The 27,612-nt window shown below is 38.5% G+C and overlaps 1 protein-coding gene across 1 annotated transcript in view; it reads right to left on the bottom strand.

Moving 5' to 3' along the window:
• The window catches only part of LOC114467423 (prickle-like protein 2), a 59,122-nt gene extending 40,656 nt beyond the window's left edge, over nucleotides 1–18,466 (bottom strand). Inside the window, exon 1 of the mRNA XM_028453720.1 lies at nucleotides 17,958–18,466. The gene's annotated coding sequence lies outside the window, so the exon portion shown is untranslated. The remainder of the gene's footprint in view (nucleotides 1–17,957) is intronic.
• Between the last annotated feature and the right edge of the window lie 9,146 nt (nucleotides 18,467–27,612).

Below are 27,612 nucleotides of genomic sequence, written 5' to 3'. Positions count from 1 at the left end.
TACGGAAACAGATTAGGGTCAGTTTGGATGGAGACTGTTGTCGTATATGGTAAATTGGCCCTAGTCAGCTTCCTTTAGGCTAGTGATTGTCACTTGAAAAAATGTAGTCGACGAAAACTTTTAGTCAATGCAATTAACACTGCAAGAGTGCAACTTTGGGTGACCTGAAAAACACACACACACACACACACAGTAGCGCTGTCTCTGTCTGTGTGAGCAGTGGACGGATGGACAGTGGCAGATCTTCTATAACCACTGCTGGTGATTCATAATCAGCAGCTAATTTCTGTTGCGTGATGCATTTTGCATCATTTGCCCGAGGGTGCACTCTTTCATACATGCCATGGTTATTCCACAGAGCTTTGTGTTGGTGGAGGGAGCATGTGTGCTATATCTGTGCAGCTGTGTGTCAGTTTGTCTGCAAGTACGTGTGTGTGCGTGTGTGTGCGTGTGTGTGTGTGTGTGTGCGTGTGTGAGTGGGAAAGTGTCTTCATGAGAGAGAGGGAAGAGGAGAAAAAGAGTCTGTTGCTATGCATTTTTACACGTCCTCCCACTGATCTCTTCGCATGAAACATAGCGGCAGAGAGGAGTTGAGCTCGGAGCACAGCAATTTTCCTGTGATGCGACACATTTTTGGCATTAAAAGCCCTGAAAGCTTCAGCAGATCCGCACTATCTTGATGATTTGAGGGAAAAGGGCCTGATCCTCCCTAAATTGCTTGTTGTTTTGCCCAATTGCTCAGTTGCTTTGATGGGTTTCCGTATTCGAGCGATTGGGAAGTCACTGCTTTTATCGTGGAATCAAAGCGTTCCGCTATTTTTCAGGTTACCCTGCGGAGATGACTTGTGTAATATGGCTCATTATGTGACTCAGGGCGTTGCATAATGGTTCAAATATTGGGTGCAAGTTGATCTTAGAATGTTTCTCACCTTTTGTGAACAAACAGAAAAAGGTGAAATGTTCTGAACGGCTTTAAAAGTCAAACGGGTCAAATGTGACTTGGGGTGTGGCAGTGGCAGTAAAACATAGACCGTGTTGTTGGAGAATGACGGTTGAACTGAGATCATCATTTTTATATTCAGTATTTGCAGAATGGAAACCAACTAAACAAAGCTAATGATTAATGGTTGTCTGACCAAAGAACATGGGCCTATATGACCTCAAAATTACCCTGGATAATGGACGGGGTTCCTGCAGCAGTTAAGACACGCCCAGTCTATACTATAAAATCAATAAAGAAGAATCTATGCTATGCTAAATACCTACACATTATCTACTATTCCTCTCTATTCCATAGACGGAGTATAAGATTCTTGAATGGGGGTGCAAAAGAAAAAAATAAAATATTAAATATATTTAAATAATATATTTAATATATAGACCATCTTGAGATTCGTGCCAACCACAATGTATGTAACATATACAATAATGCAAAAATGATAAGTAGCACAATTGATAATGTTGAAAACAAAAATTTGCATCGACATGTTGTTTTAATGTTGTAAATGAACGATAAAATCAGCTTCCTTTTTGCTGCAGTACCATAGATGAACTGCTGGGTGCAGTGCCGCTTCACCATTTACATTGTGAAGAAGAATTGCGCGAGAGAAGTAGAACCAACCTAAAGTTTTACTGAAAACTTTTACTACGCACCTGAGGTAGAGATATCATCTGTGACATAAAGCTAACAGTAATATGTCTGCAGCAGAAAACACTTTTTTTATTTTTTCAAATATGTTTTGTAAAACTGTAATGAAGACTTTTGACCACTAGAGGGACAATGCTCCCTCCACCCCCCCGCAAACTCTGCGTATGCTCTGTTCACAATTCTCTCAATCCAACCTACTCGCCACAGATTACAGAGTCGACAGGTGCTAGTTTTTATAGAAGGGGCGAAGCCAACAGTGGTGGTTAGTGATGTAAGAATAGAGCTGGTTTTCACACCCAATTTCCTGAATCAATTCAATTCCGATTAATAAGGTTCTGTATTGATTAATCACGATTCAATGTTGATTCAGTGTTGGTTGATTGATTTTTAAAATTCTACTTGGATATTAATAAGATGATTCAAGTTGTGGCGTCTTACGTCTTAAGTTTCGTCTGCATCCGCCATGTTTGCACTGGATCCACTCTCGTGTTGCGTAGGCGCAATAGTTGACAGACTTTAGCGCAAAACTACTGGGGTTAGAGTAAAAAAAGCAATCAATTTCAGCATCTATGAATTGATTTTGGAAAAATTTACCGATTAAATACATTTTTTATCTCAGCTCTACGTAAGAAACCACCAAAATGTCACAAGCCACCATTCTCATCCAATAGCAAAATTCCATTGCAATAGCCAAATTTTAACCCATAGAGAGCAGTCATTCTTACATTTCTACAATTAAATACGCCAAATTAAAATAGTTTGTTTGAAATGTCAAGAGTTGGATTATGATTAAATCAACAACACTACTTCATACCAAATACATTTGTTTTCAGCAGAAAAAAAGTGGTGTTGGTGTTTAGTTACTGTTTAACAACAGTGAAATGTGCATTTCCGTCATACACTTTAGCATTGATAATAGCGGTTTACGATTGGTATTAAACCACAGTGTATATCTTATACTGTAGTGTGCACATAATTTAAACTCCTCCTGCTCATAGTTTTATGTGACTGCATTTGTCCGCTAAATAAAATCTGAAATGTGGTACAAGTCAATCCCAGTGGGTTTGCTGTTCTTGAAATGAACAACATCCATAATAAAAGTATAAAAAGTAATCCTTGTTGCAATGAAAGAGCACAATAACCTGTAATAGTGATGACTATCATTGTTGGCAAATATTTAAAAACATATGTGCACTGATAAATCTAAATATGTATGGAATGCACACTAGGAAAGAATATTTACTTTGTTTTACAAGTTGTTAGTCACTTCAGATGAAAATAATAATAATAATAATAATAATAATAATAATAATAATAATAATAATAATAATAATACAGGCCTCTCGGCTGTATTATTGACGTTTCATTGCTAATGATGGAGATAATATTGACCAATATGCTATTGTGAATGTTGGATGCCATGCTATGTTGTCCTTTAAGTATAGCTGTATAAAATAAATAAAACAACTCAATCAAATTAAATATCTGTACGTAAAACAACATTTCATATAAGTGTTATGAGAAAAATGCTAATCTAATTTGCTTTTTAATATAAAATTGCTGGATATAAACTAAATAAAACATCTCAATCAAAATGAAAACACTTTCTTACAATGTGCCATTATAAATCTGTTTTAACATTTGTAAACGTGTGCTGTTAATTATGGTGTATTTAATTATGGCTATTTAAAGTGTTTTGCTATTCATCATTTTTTTAATAATTATGTAAATTTGTTGTGGAATTTGTAAATATTTTTTGTACTTCTCAGCCACCATAGATTACAACTCAGCTAATCACTTTAAATGTGGAATTCTATAGGTTGTGGGTCTCTCTGTGGTGAATGTGAATAAATATTGGTACACATTATTTAGTGCAGGGGTTTTCACACTTTTTGGATCTGGGACCCCTTACAGGGGACAAAATGTATCGAGGACTTCTGGAGAACCAATAACTTAGTGAATATGTTTGCAGTTACTCTTCATCTGCCTCGTATTAAGCACAGTTTGAAGCACTTTGCATGCTGGCACCTGCACTTTATCAGAATCGGCAGAGATTTTTTTTTGACAATTTTCTGCTGCAGTGGCTGATTTTGTTGAGCGTATCTTTGGCCCCTTCTGCTTCTTCCCTGGATCCCTTCCTTTGATCATTATACACTGACTCCTGTAAACATTGCTGACTGTGAGTGATGTGGACAAATCAAATGAATATACTGTAGTTAAAGTCAGAGGCGTGTGAGGGAGTGACAGACAGTGGAGATGTTCCTAAAACACAGAGGCACGCTCTTTGTCAAATAGATTTAGATTCCTTTCATGTAATCTGATTATTCTTCATAACATAGTGTCTTACATTTTGTCATCTCATTCATCTTTCCCCCACTCATAGCAGTAAGATTGCACTCCAAATATGATAAGCTTTAAAAGAGCTGATTCCTTTAGGGCAGAGAGAAGCTGGGTTTTCTCCTCTTCTGACATCGTTGACTGATAACAGCTTTACTGAAATGTGACATGACTGCGAATTCCACATTCTCAGCACACTCACCGCAGAGAATGCGATAAATCTCAATATATTTCCATAATATTTTATTCTTTACTAGCAGCAGAATCGCCGCAAGTGTGTTTTTCTTTTTTAAAAAACAGAGATGTGTTGATTAATCTATGCGTGCTGCCACATGGGAGGCATTTCTCCGCAGCGTCCACAGTGACGGCACCGACCGAGGAGGTCCAGTCCTGACACGAGCTGTCCAAGTCCATTAGTGTTGTGTCAGCACAGCGACCACAGGACAGATGGACAACTTTTATCACAGCGAGGGCCACAAAATCTCTGATCCAAGGGTTATCAAAATTCATGTCAGCATTTAGAATAATTGTGTGTTTTTGTTGTCATGGTCTGTTAGTGGAGCTATTTTGTTTATTGTTCTTGTCGTTTTTTCATGTTTTTGGAGTCATTTTGTGTGTTTTTGATGTTGTTGTGTGTATCAATTTGTTATTAACTGTGATTTTAGAGTAATGGTGTGTGTTTTTGGAGGCTTTTGTGTATTTTTGTTGTTGTTTCGTATCTTTATGGAGACACATTGTGTATTTTTATAGTAATGGTGTGTGTTTTTGGAGGATTTTGTGTATTTTTGTTGTCGATTTGTATCTTTTTGGAGACATAATGTGTATTTTTTAGAGTAATGGTGTGTATTTTTGGAGGCTTTTGTGTATTTTTGTTGTTGTTTTGTATCTTTTTAAAGACATAGTGTGTATTTTTAGAGTAGTGGTGTGTATTTTTGGAGGCTTTTTGTATCTTTTTGGAGAAATAATGTGTTTTCCTGTTTGTAGGAAAAAGAACAAGACCAAAAGAAAATTTTAAGCAAAATGATTGAAATAAATTGTGAATGTTATATTTTGCACTTGGTGTTACTAAATCTACATGTCCTGCATTCATTAGTTGAAATGGCTTTTTTTTTTTTTTTTTTTTTTAATTTTTTTTTTTAGAAAATCTAAACTCTAAATCTCTATTATAAACTTTTATACTGTAGATAAAACAAGCAATAACACCAAAAAAACACATCTGTTCTCTAAGCTCATAAGAAAGAAACCACAATTATAATACAAACCCTCATTTTTAGGAAGTTTGAGTGAAAGTCGTTGCTGAAAATATGTTTCGCCACCCTTTGTGCTCTTTGTATCTTTTCAAAAAAGACAATCTTTTGTGGAGCGATGCAGCCTACAATGAACATGCAGTGACTCACGCTGCAGTCGTTCAAACAAAGGCATATGAACTCACTGAGACAAAAGGAGACAATGAGATGGGACCAATCAGTTTAGACCAAGACGGATGAGGCAAGGCCCATTTTGGGAAAGCAGCAAAACTTGTTGCATGTGTGAGTGATGAAAAATATGGATTTGGTAGAGCACCTTTGTTGTTAGCGGTTAAGAAAAAAAAATACTAAGAAGAAAAAAAAAAAAAACAGTTATCAAATATAATAAAATAAGAAAGCAATGGTGCCGATTGTAAAGTTGCGTAGGCTAAAATAAACAGCAATTTTTTGCAACATTTAGCAACAAACCACATTTAACAAAACGTACGGTCAATTTTTTTATGTTACTTTTGACCAGATTTACAGCAATACCTGTGAAGTTTGTCATTTTAATAATAATAATAATAAATATAATGTCAATGTTAAATGTAAATGTTAAATGTTAAATCTAAATGTAAATGTTGAATCTAAATGTCACAGGTGAAACTAAATACAGCTAATATTCAAATTTACCAGAATGAGGTTTTATGTTGGTACTTCCAGTGAATTTTAGATTTTGCATTTAACATTTAGATTTAGATTTACCATTTAGATTTATTATTGAACATTTAGATTTATTATTTAACATTTACATTTAGATTTTACATTGACATTATAGTTTTAGAGAAAAGAAACATCACAAATTTTACAAATATTGCCGTAACTTTGGTCAAAAGTAACATAAAAAAAAATCTAATTTTTTAAATGTGGTTTGTTGCTAAATGTTGGTGTTTATTTTAGCATGCACAACTTTACAATTGTGTGTGTGTGTGTGTGTGTGTGCGTGTGTGTGTGTGTGTGTAAGATAAAGACAGAAGATTGTCTTTGCTGCACTGGGAGCTTTTAAAATACTAAAGTCACTTTCAAGGAGTCATTTAATTAAGAAAGTTGAGCAAACACAAGCAAACCTTTTTAGTGAGATGATGATTAGAAACCATCAAACCAAAAGCTCAGTCATCTACAAACTAATTCACTTCAGGACTTTAACGCTGAGACCAGGGAAGATCAGGTGGAAGTGAAAAGTGGCAGAAGAAGGAGGCTGTGAGTGGGTGATAGTTTTTACCCATGTTGTATGCATTTCTACCTAAACCTACATGAAACAAGTACTGAAAGTTTAAGTCAGTGTTTCCCAACCTATTTTGTCCCATGTACTCCTTATCATTTCTTTCATATCACAAGTACCCCTTAGTTAATGTTTACCATTATATGTTTGTGTCAGCAGGCTCTTCTGAACCCTTTCCTGTCTCTGATTTAACATTGACGTCAGATTTAGGCCTTTTGCTCACCTTTTTATTGAATGTTTTGTTAATTTTAGATTTTAAACTCCACCTTTTGATGTATTTTCAAGAGTTGTGCTACAGTTTATTATTGATTGATGAGGAAAGAAGTATGTGTGTATATAAAAATGTGTATTAAAATGTTAGAAATGTAGCTGACAAAGGTTTTACGGCACCCCTGAGAGGTGTTAAAACAGTTATTCTCAACTGGTGGGTCGGGACCCAAAAGTAGGTCACGGACCTGTACTAGGTGGGTCGCAGACAGCTGGTCAAAAATAATTAGCCTACTAATGTCTTGCATGTTGAACTTGTCTTTTATTTTGAAAGAAACTTTTCTTTTGACAGGCATGCTGTGAAATGCATGTTGCACAGGAAAAAATAAGTGGTGGCCTAGTGGTTAAGGATGCCGGCCTTGTAATCAGAGGGTTCCTGGTTCAAGCCCCACCTGGATGTTGAGGAAGTCCCTTAACCCTGAACTGCTCCCCAGGCACCGCAAAATGGCTGCCAACTGCCCCCCCAGGGATGGGTTAAATTGCGGAGGACAAATTTATATGTGTAACAAAATATACCAATAAAGGCTTAAAGCCTAATTTAATTTATGTTTAAAAAAAAAATAAAAAGATTATATATGTGTGTTTTCAACCGCTATTTTTGAAAAACTGAAAAAATTTGGTTTGGTGGGTCGTGATTTCATGACCGTGGCAAAATGTGGGTCCCAGGTGAAGACCAGTTGAGAACCCCTGTGTTAAAGTACCCCTGGTTGGGACTACTGGTTTAAGTACGGTAACTGAACAAAACAAAGCAATCTTTGTATTAGGGGTGTAAAAATACATTGATTGGGATCAATACTTTGATTGGTGAATCAACAATCCAATTAAATCAATGAATATCAACCTATATCAATCAACATCTTCATCATTAAGATACGCCTTTTAGTTAAAAAGAACAATTGTCATTTAAATTTCTAAAATATTTCAGCAATAATTGTTTAGCTTTGGTGAAATGGAACTGATTCTGTTAAATTGGTGTTTATTTTTATTTTTAAATCTTTCAAAGGCCCCTAAATCGAATCAAATTGTGGTATACTTTGTGATATTGGCAATTATTGTACCGTTGTCCAAAGAATTGATATCGTATCGTCAAGAAAATGGTGACTCAGCCTACTTTGAATCAAACTAACGACGCTAAGAATAAATTCATTCTGACCCTCAATTGTGACAAATGTTTGTGAGCGTTATTGACTGTATTAGTTAATGAATAGATAATATTACACAACAGTTAGTTCTGACCAAGTAATTTCATTGGACAACAGATGTTATCCATTAGTATAACAGCACTGGGACTTTTTTTACAGACATTATTATTCTATTAACCATCTAATTTTAGATTGTGGCATACTTTGCACCACAAAGATGGACACCTTTCCATTAATAACATTTCATCTAAACTATTAGTCATCAGACTCAAAAGAGGCCGAATCAAGAGAAAGAGGCTTGAAATGATACAAAGTAGAGCTAATATGCTGACACACAGGAGCAAGCTTGTGTGTAGGAAATGTTCATGTGTTAAAATAAATTATATGTATATATATGTATATAAAAAAAAAATAATCTCTTGTCGCTTATTAGTGTTGACGAATAAAATGCACTTGTTGAACCGTTGTTTAGTCTTTAGCAGAAATAAGTGATATTTTGATGCAGGAAAACACCTAAAAATAGAGAATAATAACAAATTGTTGATTAGCTTATGCTTTGGTAAAACTGGGGGGTGTGTTATGGTATACTCCACTCCCCCCTCCCCCCCCCTACCCCTAACTAATTCAATTTTGGGGGCATTGCTTTGCCCCCGTCTCCATCTCCTGTAGCGTAATGCAGCAGCATTCAGATCTTAACAACATTCCCATTTTGTTCAAAGGCAGCTCTAAAATAACATCTGTCATGAGGCCATAAGAGTATATGTTGTTTGGATTAACAAGTGCCGTTAAATCACATCTGTTGAAGGAGTAAATGTGCTTCACTTCAATCAAGTCATTACTGGATGATTTAGGGCTTGTCTGAGTGATGCTCTGCAGAGGCTGTGTGTGGCGCAGTGAGCTTTTAGAGTCGGGGAGCATCGTGCTGTTGAAAAAATAATTAACTGAAACCTCAAATTCAATTATGTCTGCAGTGCTGGATCTCCCCTGATGGTCTTCAAGAGGACTTTGCAACCAAAATAACTGCCACACTTGTTGTGTTCTTCACCAAAATGATGAGAGAGGATGAGCATCAGCCGCTGCCGTCCACAAAACAGAATAATTACTTAACACTGAGGGAAACATGTCGATAGAAATGTTGGGGAATATAAAAGCGGCTTCTAATCCCTCTTTTATATAACAGTGTATGAACAGTAGGGCTGGGTTGAAATGCTTTTGTCTCAATTTTATCACAATACTTAGTTTACCATTCAATTTATATTGCCATTCTGATGAATTAAGTATTGCAATTTGATTCTTTTTGTTTGCAAAAAACAAAAGTTGAATCATGCCCTTCATACATATTAGTCGGTCGGTCTGACATTCATTTCAACTAAACATGAAAGTGCACTACACAGTAACTCAATGCAGTGGTAACTTATGACCACATATCCACACATGAGTAAAAAAAAAAATGAAATAACAATATTTCCCACAATAATTATTGCGAGAAATATTGATTTACAATATCGGAAAAAAAATCTAGATAAATCGGGAAGAGATTTTTTCCCTCCACCCATAATGAACGGGTTCACAATCACTTGGTTGCAATCAGCATTCCGGCTTTTCCTTTCAAAGTAAAAGCAAAAGATTAAAGCCTAAAATGAGGGCTAACTGTGTGATAAAACCAATTAAAAACTCACATTTTCAGATATAATAATAACATCTAAAGCCTTGCTCCAATGTGCACTATTGATAAATATAAACAGAGTTAATTTAAATAGTTCAATCTGATATTAAATAGATACAAATATTATATTCATTGTATTGTAGTTCAAATATTTATTAAATGGCCACTCAATAAAATTGCTATATTTTGTTTTGAATCAAGAAAGGACTGAGATTATGTATACCCTTTCATTTATGTCTTCTGTTTTTCTACTTTTTGTTTTTATTCTCCAAAGCTGAATGAAATAAAGTCATCCATTCAAATGGACTAACCCTTTGGTCCAAAGCTCCTTAAAGCTGATATCCAGAGTTTCTGAGAGGACGTCTTGATGTCACGGCCTCATCTGCTCCACTGCCTCAGCAAACTACCAGAAACCACGCCTCTACTTTTCTGCGCGCACATCGCGGAACATAACAAGGTTGCATCGGGTCGCATTGATATAGGTCTATGGGTCAGGTAAGAGCCAAAATCATATTTACCTGTTTGCTGTTGTGACGCGCGGCCTTGTTTCTGTGCACAGTTCCGCATTCACTTTGATTGACAGTCTCATAAACAGGAAGTCGAAGCCTATTGACTGGGCGCACTCGGTGATCATATCCATTTGTATTGGGGTCTATAGGACAAAGGTGGGACTTATATACATTAATGTATACAAGTCCCACCTTTATATGTAATGACCACCAGCAGTAGACCATAGTAAAAGACTAGTTAGATATTTTTTCGTAAACATAGATTTCTCAGAAACTCTGGATATCAGCTTTAAGTGATTTTGACAAAAGTTTAACCAAATATAGACTTTACGCTATGGAGGAGATCCGGATCAATACACTGATACTGGATCAGTTTAAAAAATCCCTATCGCTCATCAATGTAAAAATTCTTACCTCGATTCGTAATCGAACGATGTTTATGAAATTTGACTCAGTTGTGTTGTGTTGGTTCCTCAATTACCCCACTGACATTCATCCAGATTGTGCTTTTTTTTTTAAATTTTTTTTTATTTTTTTGAATGAATGTGTGTTTGTGTGAGATCATGGTGGCATGATCAGGATCACTGATCCAGATAACTGACAATATCTGGCAAAGAGGAGATTTGGCGCTTGGTGGGGGTTTGTGCTCTCCCATCGCTTTTTGTTTTTAGATTTTGCAATAATTAAACGTTTGGGTACAAAATCTGAACATGGAACCATTCCTCCAAAGTTATATCTGGCATGAGATCAACCACCGACGCCACAACAAACACAAATAATTGCATAAGCTGCAGCAGCTTCAATACTGCCACCCTGTACTGGCAACAGTCCACTGCAGTTTTGGTTTGTTTGATTTTCTCTGGAGCTCTTAATCTCAAGGATCGAGACATTTTCTGCTGCAGCATAAAGTCAGTATTTTCTATCACATGTCGTGAGCTTTTTGGGGATACAGGGGGATTGGACGGGAACTGTTAAGGCACCGTCGTGTGTAAACACTGGTGGATTCAGTTTGAAGCCATAGATTTGAATCTCTGTACCGATTTGTGCCGCGTTATCTTTTCCATCTTTCTTTTTCATCCAGCTAACATGTCTGGGACTGATTGAACTAGAATCCTCACTAGAGGCCAGCGAGAAAGCCGAGCAGCAGATGGTCCGGAGAGCTGGTCCAGATGGGAATCTTCAGCCTGGAACAGCAAAGTTTGTCCATGAACAAGGTGACACAAAGTGTTGCGAACCAACGTGAGTCAGAGCGATGGCGCTAATGAGTCCTGAGTAATTTAGCAAAACAGGTTCACGAAGCATCTCAGAGAGTAATCGGAGACGTTCACTGTGATCAAGTCACCTTGATCCGAGCAGCACAACAAAACCTTAAAGAGCATGTTTTTTTTTTCTCACCAATTAAAGGTTGTGATTTGGCTCTGAGGAGAACATGAGTCATCAGCACAGGATCTATTCTGGGGAACAGCTTGATTGTTATAACAACTGGTTTTAGGAACCTTTCAGTGCACTGAGCTTTCTACTCCCCAAACTGAAAAAGAAATAGAATTTCATTGATGAATTTCTGTCACTGGGGCTTCAGTACAAACAGGCCTGGAAAGAAATGATTCATACTTTCCCTGTGGTTACTTTTTACTACATCACCGAATTCCTTCCTGTGACGGTTTATTACAAAGGCTGAAGTACTTTATCCTTAACAATCTGTGATGACGAATGCTGATGGCCACAACAACAAAAAGTTACGGAAAGAAGTTTTCCTTATTTATAAAACTAACATTAATGCACATTTTCATCGCTAATGGATTACTCACCTTAACCGTAACCCACGTTACTGTAATTGAGTTGCTTTTATGGGTGCTTGTACTTTTTTGAGTATATTTCTAAATCAGTAATTTTACTTGTACTTACAGTAAGTACGTTTTAAAAGAAGTAAAGTAATTTGTTGTATTTCTACACCCAAAAGTTACTTAGTAAATTAATATTTTTTGTGATTATTCTTTATTTCTGTTTCATGGACACATTGAAAATAATCCATAGGTTCTTAGTCTTGCCATTTCTGATCAAAGCCCAGAGCCCCTTTCTTCAGTTCAGGTTGGTGCTTCTACACCGTGAACTTTTTGACCTAAAGAGTTGACCCATATGAGTTATTTTAAATGATTCCTCAGACCAATATACAGCTTGACAGTTATCAGTGCTCCGAGCGGGGCTTCCCTCTTGAAATAACGACTATGTTGACAGACCGTCTTTTACCATGTCATGTGACCTTGAGAATTCCTGGAGAACATTTCACTTTGCGGCAGTTCTGTTGCCACAGGCACTGATACATATAGTTCCCACGTGATGTCACAACATACGGGCATTTCTCGATCCAGCGCCATCGCTGTGGGCAGCTGAAACGAGTTAGCCTCTGTTTACAGCCAAAAGAGCACAATATGGTAGTTTTGTGTTGGGTTAATGGTGCAATAATAGCCGCGATAGTTCAGTTAAACGTGGATTCTTTAGTGAGGGAAGTCGCAAAGTCAGATCCGTACCTTCGGAATAAGGATTGGCTCTCTGGGCTGGGGTGTGAAGCAGGGCTGGGTTAGTGCCGCGGCTACAGTCCATGGGCTGGAGGAGCAGTCGCCCCAGCCGCCGGAGACCCGGTGCTCGGCTCACGTTGGTGCCGCTTCCCCCTACCCCCTGGCCTCGCTGCCATTGTCGGCCCCCTTTGCCGGGGGTCAGAGAGGACAGGCGACCCCCCGCACTCCGGGTTGCCCGTCCCCGCATTTAATTGTCATTTAGGACCTTAAATAAATAAATTATAAAATATATACTGCACTGATAACATCAAAGCAATAAGTGACAGATCAGTACCTGCAGGATCTTCACTTTTAATGTATATGATTTTGTGACCCATTTTTATGTAATTTTGTCGAATTATATAAAGAAAATTGCAGGATTTTGGAAAAATTGAGAGTTTTTTTAATAACTTAAGATTAAAAATGACTGCCATCATGTGATATAACCTTGGGGAAAATGTGAGCCCTGCTGATATTGTGAAGTTTCATTAAATTTGTGTATTAATTTGGAGACTACAACTGAATTAGTTGGTCATTTACACGATTCATGGTTTATCTGACTTTTTTGCTTCCTGCTGCAGGCTGAATTGGATCCTCTAAAGGGCCGGATTTGGCCCCCAGGCCTTGAGTTTGACTTGTGCCTTAAACCATTAATCAGTGTAGCTGTGGCTTTGCTGCTAGAGCAGGACACACAATGACGAACTGTGCTAAATATCGACATTAATGAATCTTCATAAATTCAAGAAACATGTTAATTAGTGCATGAATCTACCTTGGGGTGGGGGGGTGGGGGGGGGGGGGGTTGTTTCCAATATAATGAAAAACACATAATCATTGGCTTTTATTGCTGCCTATTGGATGAGAAACACTTATCAGGAGCCGTTCACACTGATTCACTCTCGTCATTCACACACAGGGTTTATTAGTTCTACGCTGATTAAAATCAATGCTGGCCTACAGTCTGGACCTCTGCAGGATATCTGCTGCTCCTGACGTAGATCTTTCTTTCATGGTTTTATTTAGTCCATTATGATTCAAAGACTGTCTTTACTGCACTATTACACTGATGACAGAGCTGCTCAATAAGTCTCGTGGTCCTGCTCTTGGATGAGTGTCTGAAGTGAGTGTGACACTGTCTTTCTATACATAGAGGAGGGTTTAGGGTAAAGAGTAATGGAAGCCTACCTCCACTTACTCTTAAAGGAGAGTAAGTGGAGGTAGGACTTCAAATGTTTCAGCTTCTTCCTCCTCCTTTTTGGGCACACAACATTCTTTTATCATTCGTAGTTTTGCATTATTGTATTGTATACCCTTGAATTGAATTGTTGTTTTATTTATTTACTTTGTTTGTCCCAAATAAATTAATAAAAAATTAGATAATTTGCATTTCCTGAAGAAAATGCAAGTGAGGATGCAGGTGAGACATTATTTATTATTTATTTTGAAGGGGCTATCTGCAAGCTTCAGAGAATCAGCTTTTATTTTGAAAGGATTTTCTTCTTAGCTTTTGAGCTGAAGTGATGAGCTTTTATTTTGAAGAGGCTGTCTTTACATATAAGTATAACCCGTCTGAGTCAGAATAATCCCTCAGGACCTGTATAATGTCACTGTTCCACTAGGTTTGAATGAGAAAATTTTAATTGAATTTTCCAAATAATCAATAATCTTTAAACTTGAAAATTCCAGAAGATAGTAGGCGTGTCCTTAGTATTCTGTATGCTATATATATATATATATGTATTTTTTCTCAAAATGGCGATGTACAATATAAATCTTGATAATTTTAATTCAAACAAAGTCTGACCAGAAAGACAATTCAGGGTTAAATTTTCTGATGCTAAACGCCACACAGACACATTTATTAACAAACAGTTGATTTTGGATTTCTTGATGTGGGATGTTGGGCTTCTCATCTTGTAAAATAAAGACATTTTTGCTCGTAAATGTTCAATCTTAAATATTCACAGGTGGCCATATTGGATTTTCCAATATGGCGATGTCAGACAAACATCATATTTAGAGTCTCTGAGTTCCAGAACCTTAAAATTGTGTTTTTAATTGTATTTATGACTCTTTGGTTGGCTAGTAATAGAAAAACCTGTTTTTGGGTACCGCCATTTTGTAATGTCCAATATGGCAACCGCATTGTGAATTGTCTCTCACTCCCACAAGATTTGAATTCAGCAGGTCGGAAACTATAAGTGTGCCAAATGTCATACTTGTAAACAAATTTGCACAATTCTTCCACGAACAGACTACTAAAAGGGACAGAACGTGTGAGTGAGTTCTGTAGTGTGAATATTTTGGGGAATGTCTGGGTTAGGACGCACTCACAAATTCATCTCAATGTGCTTTTATTGCTGCTCTGTGAAGTAGTGAAAGCAGCGACTCGTAAAACAAGTATTTTCAAAACAAAACAATCTATAAAAAATATATGTACTATATATATATGTGTATATACTGTGCATATATCAATATATATGTATGTGTATATATACTGTACATATATCAATATAGGTGATATTGTATTTTTTTATATTGTCAAAACTAGATATACTTTGAATTTTGATGTAACCCCCTGCCCTAGATGCTATACATCCTGACTAGTAAATACATGATGCATGGATGGATGGATGGATGGATGGATGGATGGATGGATGGATGCTTGAATCCAAACATAAAACGTTTAATATAAAAAATGAACATGCACTGTTACTATATGTGAGTAGGTAACGTTAGGTGTTGGATCATTGCGTCATCCTGCATGTCGCACTTCTCTGACTAACAGTCACGGGTTGTATTGTGTATTGACTATTGTGTAGTGTGTGTGTGTGTGTGTGTGTTGAGTTCCTCGCTTAGATGGTGTGCATTAGTTGTTCTGGCTGTGTCTCATGATGGATCTGCAGTGTATGAGTGTGCGTCACTGCTGACTGTACTACAGCACAATGGTAAAAACAGCACTGCTACATGAATATTTACACATAAAGGTACACATACGGTGGAATACTGATGAGATTTTGTGCAATTGTTGCTGAGAAGTTGTAATGACACTCACCTGGGGATAAGTTTTCAAGCAGCTGTCAGAGAAACGATCAATGGCATCCCTGTATATGGCCCAGTTTTGACCAACACCTTTGAGCACATTTGAATGGTTTTAATTCAATCCACCACAGTAACACAAACTCATTGTACAAAGTATTCCACAGGTTTCATTTTCCTGCTCAAGAGGCTTCCCAAAAAGGCAATGTTTTGAGCTACTGTAGAATCGATCACCATGGCAACCACCCTGAAATGCAATAAAAAAAATGGCTAAAAATCGCTACAAAAACAAACGCTGTCGCAGATGATATCTCTAATACCAAACTGCAGAAGATTCATCATCTTAGGAACCATATTGTGTATCGTTGGAATGTGTTAAGCCTCAATCACTTCGACAATGTTTTATCAACCTTGTGTAAGAGAAAGGTCAGAACATATCTATTATTAAATGTCTCGGTCATGGTTTCTTCCATTATTAATCACCTCAGTTACTGTAAAGTCTCTAAACACTGACAGCATGTATCTAACCTTGGTGTCTTTTAGGTTTAAGTGATAATAATAGGGCTGCTCACACCTCATTAAAAGGCCGGTCACGGCTCACTAGTTTAAAAACAGAGCCTTCATAAACAGTGGAAAATAATCAAAGGGAACCAGAGAAAGTCAAGAGACTTGGTCTAATTATTTGACTGGAGGAAAATTTGAACATGAAACGCTGGGCGATGCAGCTCTAAATGCAAAACATGTCCTCCGAGGGGAACCGAACAAATAGGCTTTGTGTTGTTGATCCAACTCTACGACGTCTGACTGAGCCACCTGAAGTGTCAGCGTATCGGGGCCCGTAAAAAGCAGCACAGACGCAGAAATGTACCGTGAAAGCACCGCATGGGGCAGAAGCAGCAAGAGCTCTGAGACACCCGCCCACCATTCCTGAATCAGCCGTTTCTGTGGCGACCAGAGTGGAGAAGGGTGGGGGGTGGGGGGGGGCTGGTGAGGGATGGATGGATGGGTGGATGGATGGATGGATGGATGATGCAGGGTCAATGGGGAGCAGCAGCTGATTCCTGGACACCATGGTCGGTCACAGATTGACAGTGAGACTCTGGGGAGTAATTTTACTGTCATCTGCAGTTCTGTCACAGTCACGGCTCAGGGCTCTAAAGCATCCTGACACTGACACCATCGCTCTGTATAATTTCAAACAGGCTAAAACGCCTCTGTTTTCTATTTACACAGATCGTACAAGCCTGCAGTGAGTCATGGTAGATAGATACTGAGATCAGTTAAAGAGTAAAAAAACCACAAAACCCCAGAGGAACTGAAGTGGAATCAACAAGTTAAAGATGAGGAGATGAAGACCGAATCTCCTGCTTTCCTGTGGTAAACATTCCCAAGCAGCCATTACACAGATAGTTACAGCCCAGGATTGTATATACGGGGCAACAAGTGCATCGTCATTTAAACATGGAGGAAAAAACATTTTTAAGATTTAAGATAACACAGAAGGTTAGAATGAGAACAACCCAAACTGATATATTGTAGAAAATTTGGAAAAAAAAAAAATAGTTAAAGAAGCAAGTTGTGCGTATCAGACAGTTGATTTCCCTCAGCTTTTGTGTGAAAATCACATCAGTTACTCATAGAACTGCAATAATAACTGGATTAAAGTTTGAATTCTCACAGTCTGAACAATGTGTCCGCGCTTCAGTCTTTTGCGCAGTCGAGACAAAGGCTGGCACTATAAGCTCAAGAAAAGCAGCGTAAATCTGAAGCCTAAGCACATGCAGATTCTGATTCTCCCACCAGTTGTCAACAAACTACACAGTCCAGTCCACACAGGGACACAAACAAACACAATCCAACACAACACCACAGCAGCAGAGATGGCACTGCATGGGTTTGATTGTATTTTTTTGTTGTTGTTGTTGTCGTGTCTAATGCTGAGAGAGAACAGTTCCCATTTCCTCCCACTTTCTCTATCAGGGACACATGGATTTACGCATTAGGGGAATCAGACGCATCACAGCTTTTTAGAGGCTGCCTTTCTACCCCCTCCCTCCCTAAAGTCCCAGTGGTCTTTGTCACTTCTCCGTTAGGAGGTAAACAACCCTTGTCACCAGCATGCGTTCACATTCACACACATTTGCCAAACCAGATATGCCAACAAAGAGCTTAAACATTGTGCTAAAAACATGTTAGAACTTCACTGTGTCAGTGATCAAGAATGAAGTTTGAAGTCTAACTGGCCCTCAATGATCCGTGATTGGTCAGGATGCTACAGAGACTCACCTGTGTGTGTGTCTGTGTGTGTCCTGGCGTCTCACTCTGGACACATAGCAGAGGACCAGAGGTTTAGATCACAGTCACAGTGTTGTCTTCTTCTTCTTCTTCTTCTTCTTCTTCTTCTTCTTCTTCTAGTTCTTCTTCTCCTCTTTCGTCTGAAAGAGAAAACAGCAGCTCTGCCTCTCCCTCACTGCATCTCCTGCGTACTGTAGCAGCAGCAGTAAAGGGTAGGCTGGGGGCTGCAGACTCTGAGATCAGCACAAGTCTCTCTCTCTTTCTCTCTTTCACTGTCGCTCTTTCCTCCCCACCTTTCTCTCACTCTCTCCTCCAGGCTTTGTGTTTCTCCTCAAGTATGGCTACAGGCAACCATTGCAGAAAACATCAAGAAACTCCCTATAAATCAGGCTCGACCGCCTTTTGCATGTATTTATATTGTTGTTTTTGTGTGTGTGTGTGTGTGTGTGTGAGAGAGAGAAAAGCTAAGCATGCTCTAGTCTAAAGACACTGCACTCATGCGTACAATTGGAGGAAGCTTTACTCCCACCCATCCTTCTCCTCCTTTTCACCACCGCCACCATATACCCACATACCCACTCATCCACCCAACCACCTTCTTCACACCAGCCTGTTGAAATGAGTCACCATAGCTATCAGCCAATCAAAGCCTGCAATTTCAATAACAGGAGTATTTATGCCCTTCTGTTTTCAGGGCAATGAAAAATGGGACATTTGAATATGTGGAGTTGACATACTTTACAACAAAGGTAATTGGCTGATGTCACTGTTTCTCTCATTAAAGAAACTTTAATCATCAATTGTGTATGAAAGCATGTTATAAATCAAATTGATACGGAATTATAAGCCATCATCGTTACTTAGATCTGACTCACTTTGGTTAGTGATGCACTTTTGAGTAAATAAGGCTGTGACCCTGGACTCCCCACCCCACCCTCCACCTGTTGGAATGGAGGTACATTTTTAATCTGAAACACAAAGATTCTGCTCCCTGCTCTCTGAAAGTAAAGTATGTGCACATACGAGTGTCCTTGTGTAAGGAAGTGGGAGGAGGTATTTTTGGGCTTCAAAAGATCCATGGGTTGTTTGTGCTTCAACAGTGTTTAGAGTGGCTCTTCATGCTCTTTAAATGCACTGTTTGTATAAGATCAGCATGGGGAGGAACTGAGTCACGAGTCATCAAAATGACAACATCTCTACAAAGCAAAAACTGAAAAATCATTACTTTGTTTTTTTCGATTTTCATGCTAATGTGTGTTTAGAATACACACAAAATATTGTATTCCAGCAGATGTTGAAGTAACGCAAAGTTCTGAGTGAGTTTCATTTAGATGTCTACAACCTGCCTTTCTCATTTGAGTGAAACTACATCAGGTTTCTCTTGAAAAATCTCCAGAAGAAAAATAAATAAATTAAAAGTCAGTACCTGACTATGTGTCGAAGTGTCCTTGGGCAAGACACTGAACCCTAAGTTGCTCTCAGTGGTCGACTAGCGCCTTGCATGGCAGTCCTGTCCCACTGGTGTGTGAATGTGAGAGTGATTGGGTGAATAAGCTGTTATGTAAAGCGCTTTGAGACTGCTTCAGTGTGTTGATAAAGCGCTATATAAAATCAAGTCCATTTACCATTTACCATATATATATATGTTCAGTTTTATATTTTATTTCAATGTAAAATTTAAATTTTAGGTATTAAAGATGCAATTCTCAACTCTCAGATCCCTCCCTCCCCACTCCTCTCTTGCCCTGCCTCCAAACTTTCCAAAGTCACTCCCTCAGAGGAGCTCTACAAGCTAATGTTAGTCCGACAGCAACATCCCAGTAATATAACATGCTCTGGTTAAAGCATATTACTGCCCCGCTTCTCTCTTTCAATGTGCACACACCTCAGCAACAGCAGCAGCAACAGCACAGTGTCACTTACAGCAGCCCATACGGAGGCTGCTGCGCGCACATGAACAACACATGCACTACAGAGTTCTAGTGTAACAATTACTAATCAAACATCATGTAAATCAAGCAGCAGTAATTACCTTTCAAGCAGAATCAGAATCAGAATCAGAAATGTTTTTAATGGCCATGTACAGTTTTAAGGACAGTACAAGGAATTTGTCTTGGTAGTTGGTGCACAAAAAAAAAAAAAAAAAAAAAAAACAAGGAACAACCCAGCAACAATAATAATAATAACAATAATGATAACTATAAAGGATGAGGGATAAATAAAGGATAGATAGAGAATAAAGGATAAATAGGATAAATAAAAGTCACCAATTCCATCTTCTACTCCTCCAGATCATACACTGTGAAAACGACTGCGCTCCAGACCCGGGAAAGGGGTGGGGCCTGTGAGCAACAGCTGTCAGACAGCCCATCAAACACAATCCTGGCTCTGATTGGTTCTTTTTGCTCGGTCGCGGTGCATTCTGGAAATTTGCCAAAGGCTGCAGGAGCAGCAGGGGGCGGGACTCAATGAGCCTGTTTTTTTTCTCACAAACTACTAGTTGAATGTAAAGCTGTCCTTACATAGTGACAACTTTAGCAAATATGACAAAAAGTTACTTTTGTAAGAGTTGCAGACTGCTTCTTTAAACAAAACTAAAAAGAAAGGGGAAGTAATTGTATAGCATCAGGTTAGAAAAGTGCATTATTTTAATTTCCGGTTATATAAATTATTGTGTCTTAATTTAGGTTCACTTGTCTTCATTTTCAGTTCAACTAATGCAAAACGTTTAAATAAGAATGGATAAATCATTAAGTCCATGTCAATTTAAACTAACTTACTACCATTTTTTTAAAGAACCTAAAGACTAACAAAACCTTAAAACACAAACCGCAGGATTTTGAGTGGGATTATTGTCGGCTCTGGACATGTTCATCTGTTTGTCACTTTTTCTAGAAATTGCATGTGAAACATTTTCATGCCATGTTGGGGCCTGATTTTAAATAAAGAGAGAGGGAGTGGAAAACATGGCCAGATTGCTTTCCGGTGTTTTCCATTCGTTTTTTGCGATTGCGGAAAATTGGAGGCCCTGGTTTTGGTGGTGAAAATGGGATAATTTTGCTGCATATTACATGACCAATGACTGCAGTGACCAAAAGTGGCTTTTTGTTTGTTTTCTATTTTTGTCTGAGCCACTCCAGGAGGCAAGACCCTTTGTACAAACATTTTCTCTAGAACTGTAGAGAGATGGATGCCTAGATTGAATAGAAACTAGAGATCTCCACTATGGTCCAACTAGGCCTCGTGGTCCTCACATCTAAATGACTTCCTGTCAACTCTCCCCTCCCCAAGTCAGAGAAAAGATTTGAGCTGGAGGGAATAAGGGTGAAGAAATACAGATCAATATATGAATCTGGAAGCAAAACAGAGCAAGGAAGATGCAGTGAGGACAAGTAATGGAGGCTGTAGCTCCTGGATCAAAGGGAACACAGCAGAGTAGCTGTTCAAATCCCCTTTTTTCTCAGAGTTTCTCCTGATGGCTGAAAATAGACGTTCACATTCACTCGCAAATAATAGCTTATTCTAATGGTTAGTGCACTGAGCAGAACTCTTTTCCTACCTCTTTTTCTCTTCAAATTACCATTATCGGCACAAAAAAATTACAGATAAGTACCAAAATTATTCATTTTTGTACACAGTTGTTGTAACCGGGAGAACATACTTAGCAATGAATAAGACGGGACACCAAAATGATTATGTTATTTAAGAGTTTTTACATGAGACAGATAAGGTCATCACAATGCACACATCTTAGGTCAGAGTTTCTTTAAAAACGTAAATGTGAAACACATCCAGGAGTATTATTGATAGTCTGTTAAAGAATAGCATTACACAGCAGCTCAGACCACTGCAAATGATCAATTTCAGGAATTATAGTTATAATTGTTTGGACAGGGGTTCTCAACAGGAATAAAAAATGGGTCATTGACTTATTATCAGTTGGTCATGGGGAATTGTGAAGAAGGCACAAAGCAGAGAACCATTCATAACTTTGGTTTAGTTTCACAAGGTTTTTTTTTTAAACTGGCAGCATTCAGACTAATTCTGTGCGGCCCCCAAAGTAAACACACAAAATGACTTTGAAAATACTCAAAATGACTGTAGAAAAGTATAAAAAATTAAAAGAGAAATACCCAAAATGACTGTATAAAAATATCAAAAAAAATACGCAAAACTGCACAAGACAACCAAAATATTGAGAATTACTACAAAAACACACAAAAATACACAAAATATACAAATAGAATGGAAATACCCAAAATAACAATACTTTTTGCAAAGTGGCATGAAAAATACACAAAATTGCTCCAAAAAAAACATCATAAAGGCTGAATGAATGTTGAGAAAGTGGCCCTCAGATCAGACTGTCACGTTTTTGTGGCCCCCGCTGTGGTAAATGTTGCCCATCCATGGTTTAGATGGATAGACTGGTGTATGAAAAATTTTTATGTAGTGTAGAATGTGCAGAAAATACTTGTGATTGTGTATTAAAGCGAGACGTTTCACTTTCATATCTCTGCTTTGGAAAACTAGCTGTAAAAATATGAAATAGAGAGCTTAGATTTTTTTTTCTTTCTTAAAAAAAATATTTCCCATCTTCTATTCATTAGTGGCACATGTACCCAAGACAAATGCCACAATCACATTTGGTTGCTTTGCGCCTTCTCATCCTCACTGTGATCAGCCACTTCTTTAAGACTCACTTAATGACTCTTTGTTCCTGAAATCTAGTCACGTTTTTCAATGAGCATGATGATGATTGCAGTCTGCAGAAGGAGAGAGATCTGCCAATGGTTTTCAAAAAAACAGAAATAACAAGTGTGGTTCCAGATAAACAAACCCTTTCCAGCTCACTTGACGAAAACCATCTGTGGAAACGAGCATCCAAGTGTCAGGTGACCAAAGCTGAGGGTCCAGACTAATACAAATCAATTATCACCTAAAAGTATTGTAGTATACGTTAGGGGACATCATTTAGTAGTGCAAAAATATGCATAATAGTGTATAATGTAGGTACGAGTTATCTGAGGCCCAGTGCTGTCTGACAGTATTGATAGATCGATCATTGCCTCATCAGTAGAATGAAGAGCGATGGAGAAAACTTTTGGCTGCTGCTCAAGCTAGCAAATTCTATCAGCGCTGAACAAAGCAGTGTCATCACACAGCTATTGTGATGCGTTCTTGTAAACCTCAGCAACTGCTGACTCAAGACACAAGAAGCATTACAACAGCAGCGTATCAAAGAGTTCCACACACTGAGGGGCAACCACACACTCGCATATATCATCCTCTGCCAAATGTCCATTCAACTCCAACAAATAGATTATCCATGTTTAAGACTGTGGAGAGAAAGAAGTTTACTTAGATTTAAAGCTGCTGGAGATGGTGATTTTTATTAGATAGAGACACAAGGCCAGATCCTTAAAGATTGAGTTGCGTTTGCAACACTAAACTGGCACAAATGAGAGGAAAAAAAAGACATTGTGCGATCAACAGAACGTAAGCAAACCGTGATATGCTCTGTGGTGCGCCGCCACCACCAATAGCACCGGTCTCATTTGAATATAAGAAAATGGAGGAACACTCATTATTCCTGCCCAAATGTGTCACCCTCGTATGCAAATATGCTTCAGAGCAAATAGCACCTCATCCAAAAACACCAGCGCTATTTACCACATGCAGATAGAGCAGCACAAGTGAGACCCGTGTATTTAGTCCGCCCAATTTCACCTTAGCCCTTTCTCTCTCTGTCCCTCATGTAAAAGGATGGCAAATTGCACTCAGCTGGTGGTGCCTGTGGAGCACAGCCTATATAAAGGCTGTCATGCTCATGCCGGGACATTCCGGTAATTATGGCAGCGGTGATTGATGTGACAGAGGCTACCAACTCCAGCCATGGCTGAGGACTCTGGTGCAAAATCTGGCTAATGATAAGGAAGCAGCCTAAAACCGGGTACACAACCGGACACGGACCGTGATAGAGCGGTGGGGCTCTGCTATAGGCTATAGTCACCCCAAGATATAGGGACTAACATAGCTACGAGAGCTGAGCTGTGTGTTAAGCAACATGAAAACAACACTGACTCAGGGGATGAAGAAGAGGAGGCACCTGCCCCACTGGTGGATGTGAAGGAGGAAGAGGACAGGGTGTAAGACAGCACATCATCCAGAATTGTTTTCAGTAATATTTTGGGTAACTTTAGTTCAAGATGTATAAAGTATAAAGTATTTTGTTCAACATTAGCCTACTTTAAGCAGTTTGCTGTGTAATCTGCAGTGATGGGAAGAAATGGGTAATGAGGGCAGTACAAAAGATTCAGGACCATGGAAGCTCTGATCAAAGGTAATATAGTTGGTACAGAAGATTCAGGACCACAGAAAGCTCTGGTCGGAGGTAGTGTGGTCAGTTTGAAATATTCAGGACCACGGACAGCTCTGCAAAAACTTCATCCATCCATTTTCTGACCCACTTAGAAAAGGTTCTAAGGGTCTCGGGGGTCTGCTGGTGCCTATCTTCAGCCTATCTCCAGCTCTCATTGGGCATCAAACTTTTTTTTACATGTTTTAATAATAATGGTAGCCTAATAGTCACTTAACTGTCACGTAGGCCTGAACTCAATCACACACATGCACAGTAAGATGGAATCACATGGTGTGTCAAGGAAAATCATTATTTGACTATACTACAAAATCGACCTTAACTCATTGTTACACAGAAGATCAGTGGGAGTCTTTCCTTTCAAACAGGACAAATCAATACAGTATATACAACGTTAAGTCTTTCAGGAAACACGAGTTAGAAAATAAGAACAGAGAGTGAATGACAAATGAGGTCATTATAAACATGGGCACTTATTTTCTTACTTAATTGCCATTTAGTGGCAGACGGCTCAGACTGATTCTTTTCTCTTGCTATGGAAGGATTTCTGGCCTCAAGGGCAGCAGCACTAATCCTACCCATTGCTCTGAGCATCTCTGCATGACTCGCCTGTATTTGTGCTCTGAAGCCCACAGTGGTTTGGTTTTGGCCTGTTACTAATACTGGCTTTATTTGAATGTTCACATCTTGTGGCTCACTGTAACCACCTAATGCGCCTCAGTGTTGCTGTCTGTTGTTCTTGTGTCATTGTTTAAAACAACGGCACTCACTGTATATGCCACATGGCTTATTATTTTTAATTTTTGTTTTATTTATTTATTTGATTGGGACAGTGCATGTTAATGGACATACATCAATAAAAAAAATATATGAATGTAAACACGCCAGATTGTAGCCAGTGGCTAATTTCCATCTGTTGTCTCAAATGGGGCAGGGGTCACAAAGGGCTGGGGTCACATGGCGCTATATACAGAATAAGACAGTAAACTATACACAAATACCAAAAGTTCATAATGCCACACACGAGGTACATTAATTTCATACATTTAAAAAAAAAAAAACATATTCACAAACCAGACACTACTCACTACTGCACACTTCTCACTAATGCACACACCCCACTATTGCACACACCCCACTATTGCACACACCCCACTATTGCACACACCCCACTATTGCACATACCCCACTATTGCACATACCCCACTATTGCACACACCCCACTATTGCACATACCCCACCATTGCACACACCCCACTATTGCACACACCCCACTATTGCACATACCCCACTATTGCACACACCCCACTATTGCACACACCCCACCATTGCACATACCCCACTATTGCCCATACCCCACTATTGCGTACACACCCCACTATTGCACACACCCCACTATTGCACACACCCCATCGTTGCACACACCCCACTATTGCACACACCCCACTATTGCACTCACCCCACTATTGCACATATCCCTCTACTATTGCACTCAACCCAGTGTTGCTATGAGTGAGAACAGGTTTGATTTGACCATAACCAGTGACATTTGAGGCGTAAATTGCACTCAGCTGGCAAACTCTGCAGGAGTGGTAGCGTGTGTTAGCGGCAGGATATGATTACAGCAAATTCTTCAGAAGTTATGGCATTTAAACAGTGCTGAGCAGCTGTGCAGACTCAAAATAAAGATGTACTGTAAAAGGATGAAATTGCAGCTCAAATTTTAGTTTTGATTTCCACTGTAACTTCTCTCCTATTGAGATTGTCGGAAATATTTTGCGCGTTGCATTGTGGGATGTGGAGTCCTGTAGAGTCCAGTGGTTCCCAAACGGGGTACATGTACCTCTAGGGGTACTTGAACACCTCTCAGGAGATACACAGAAACATTTGTCAGTTTGTTTTTTTATCATTGTGCATGTAAAAAAAAATCTACACAGACTTTCTCTCATCCATCAATATTCATTTATGGCACAGCTTTTTTAAATACACCAAAAGGTAAAGTTCAAATTCTAAAACAAGCAAAACATCAGAAATAAATGGATAAAAAGGCCTAAATTTGTAAATTCAAGGATATTGTTGGACGAGACTCAAATAAATAATGTTAAGGAGTAATGCTAAGGAGTACTTGCGGTAAGAAATAAAGGCTAACGGGTACATGGGGCAATAAAGATTGGGAAACATTGCCATAGACAAATGCATAGACAAAGTGTTTTACTTTATTCTTACAGGAGATTCCAGTGTTTCAGGGAAAATCAGAACAAACTTTCAAGTAGCTATTTCAATTTTACTGTTTTTAACTGATTAAAAAAATAACAGTAGCTTTAAGAGCATACACACTTAAAACAAAGGTAAATGTGTGTGTGTGTGTGTGTGTATTTGACAACACAACATTTGACCCACATTAAACGTGAAACACACTCTGCTTCATTTACTCATAACTCTGTTGGATGTGCAGGTGTGATTCAGCTCCATGGAGAGACATTAATTCAACCTCTAACAGACAAGTAGTTTACTGTGTTGTCTGAGCAGTATGACTGAGTTGATAATGAAGATAATGAAAATGAAGTCAAGTGATTTGTTGCCTCTTTTAGAGTCTCTGACATCCTTTTTTGCTCTTTGAACACAAGGTCAACAGAGAAATCACATCCTCTCAAGGCCTGTTCATGTAGAACGAGTGAAGAACCTGTATTCATTTTCTTTATGACATCAAACATTTATCTGGTTTAATAATAATAATAATAATAATAATAATAATAATAATAATAATAATAATAATAATAATAATAATCATAATAATGATTTTTTTAATGTATTTCTAGTAAGCAAGACTTGCACATTTATTTCAAAAACACACAATAAGTACTTTTTGTAGTGTTTTTCTTCACGTTATTTTTAGTATTGGGTTTATTTATTACAATGGACAACTTGGAAGTGTTACTTTTACTTGAACTCTTTGTGACAGGAGTGGCCAGAAGTATTGTGTATTGAGCAGGAAAAAGATGGAAGAGTACTGTGGTATCTGCCCTCTTTAATGTCCTGTGCCACGAGCCTGACAGCAGCTGGGAAAAAGCTGTTGTTGAAGCGGGCTCTGTGAGTGCTGATGCTCACGGGCCTGCAGTTGTAACCTGACTCCACCCACTGGAACAGAGCATGGGCTGGGTGATGCTTGTCCTTTGAAATGCTCTGTGCTTTTCTCCTGCTGTGCTGTATGAAAATAGTGTCCATGGAGGGGAGATCAGAGCCAACGACCCATTCTGCAGTTTTGAC

Source organism: Gouania willdenowi, chromosome 7, assembly GCF_900634775.1.
Source record: "Gouania willdenowi chromosome 7, fGouWil2.1, whole genome shotgun sequence".
NCBI classification, from domain to species: Eukaryota; Metazoa; Chordata; class Actinopteri; order Blenniiformes; family Gobiesocidae; genus Gouania; species Gouania willdenowi.
Note: the sequence above shows the minus strand (reverse complement) of the source record. Positions and strands in the feature narration are given on the sequence as shown.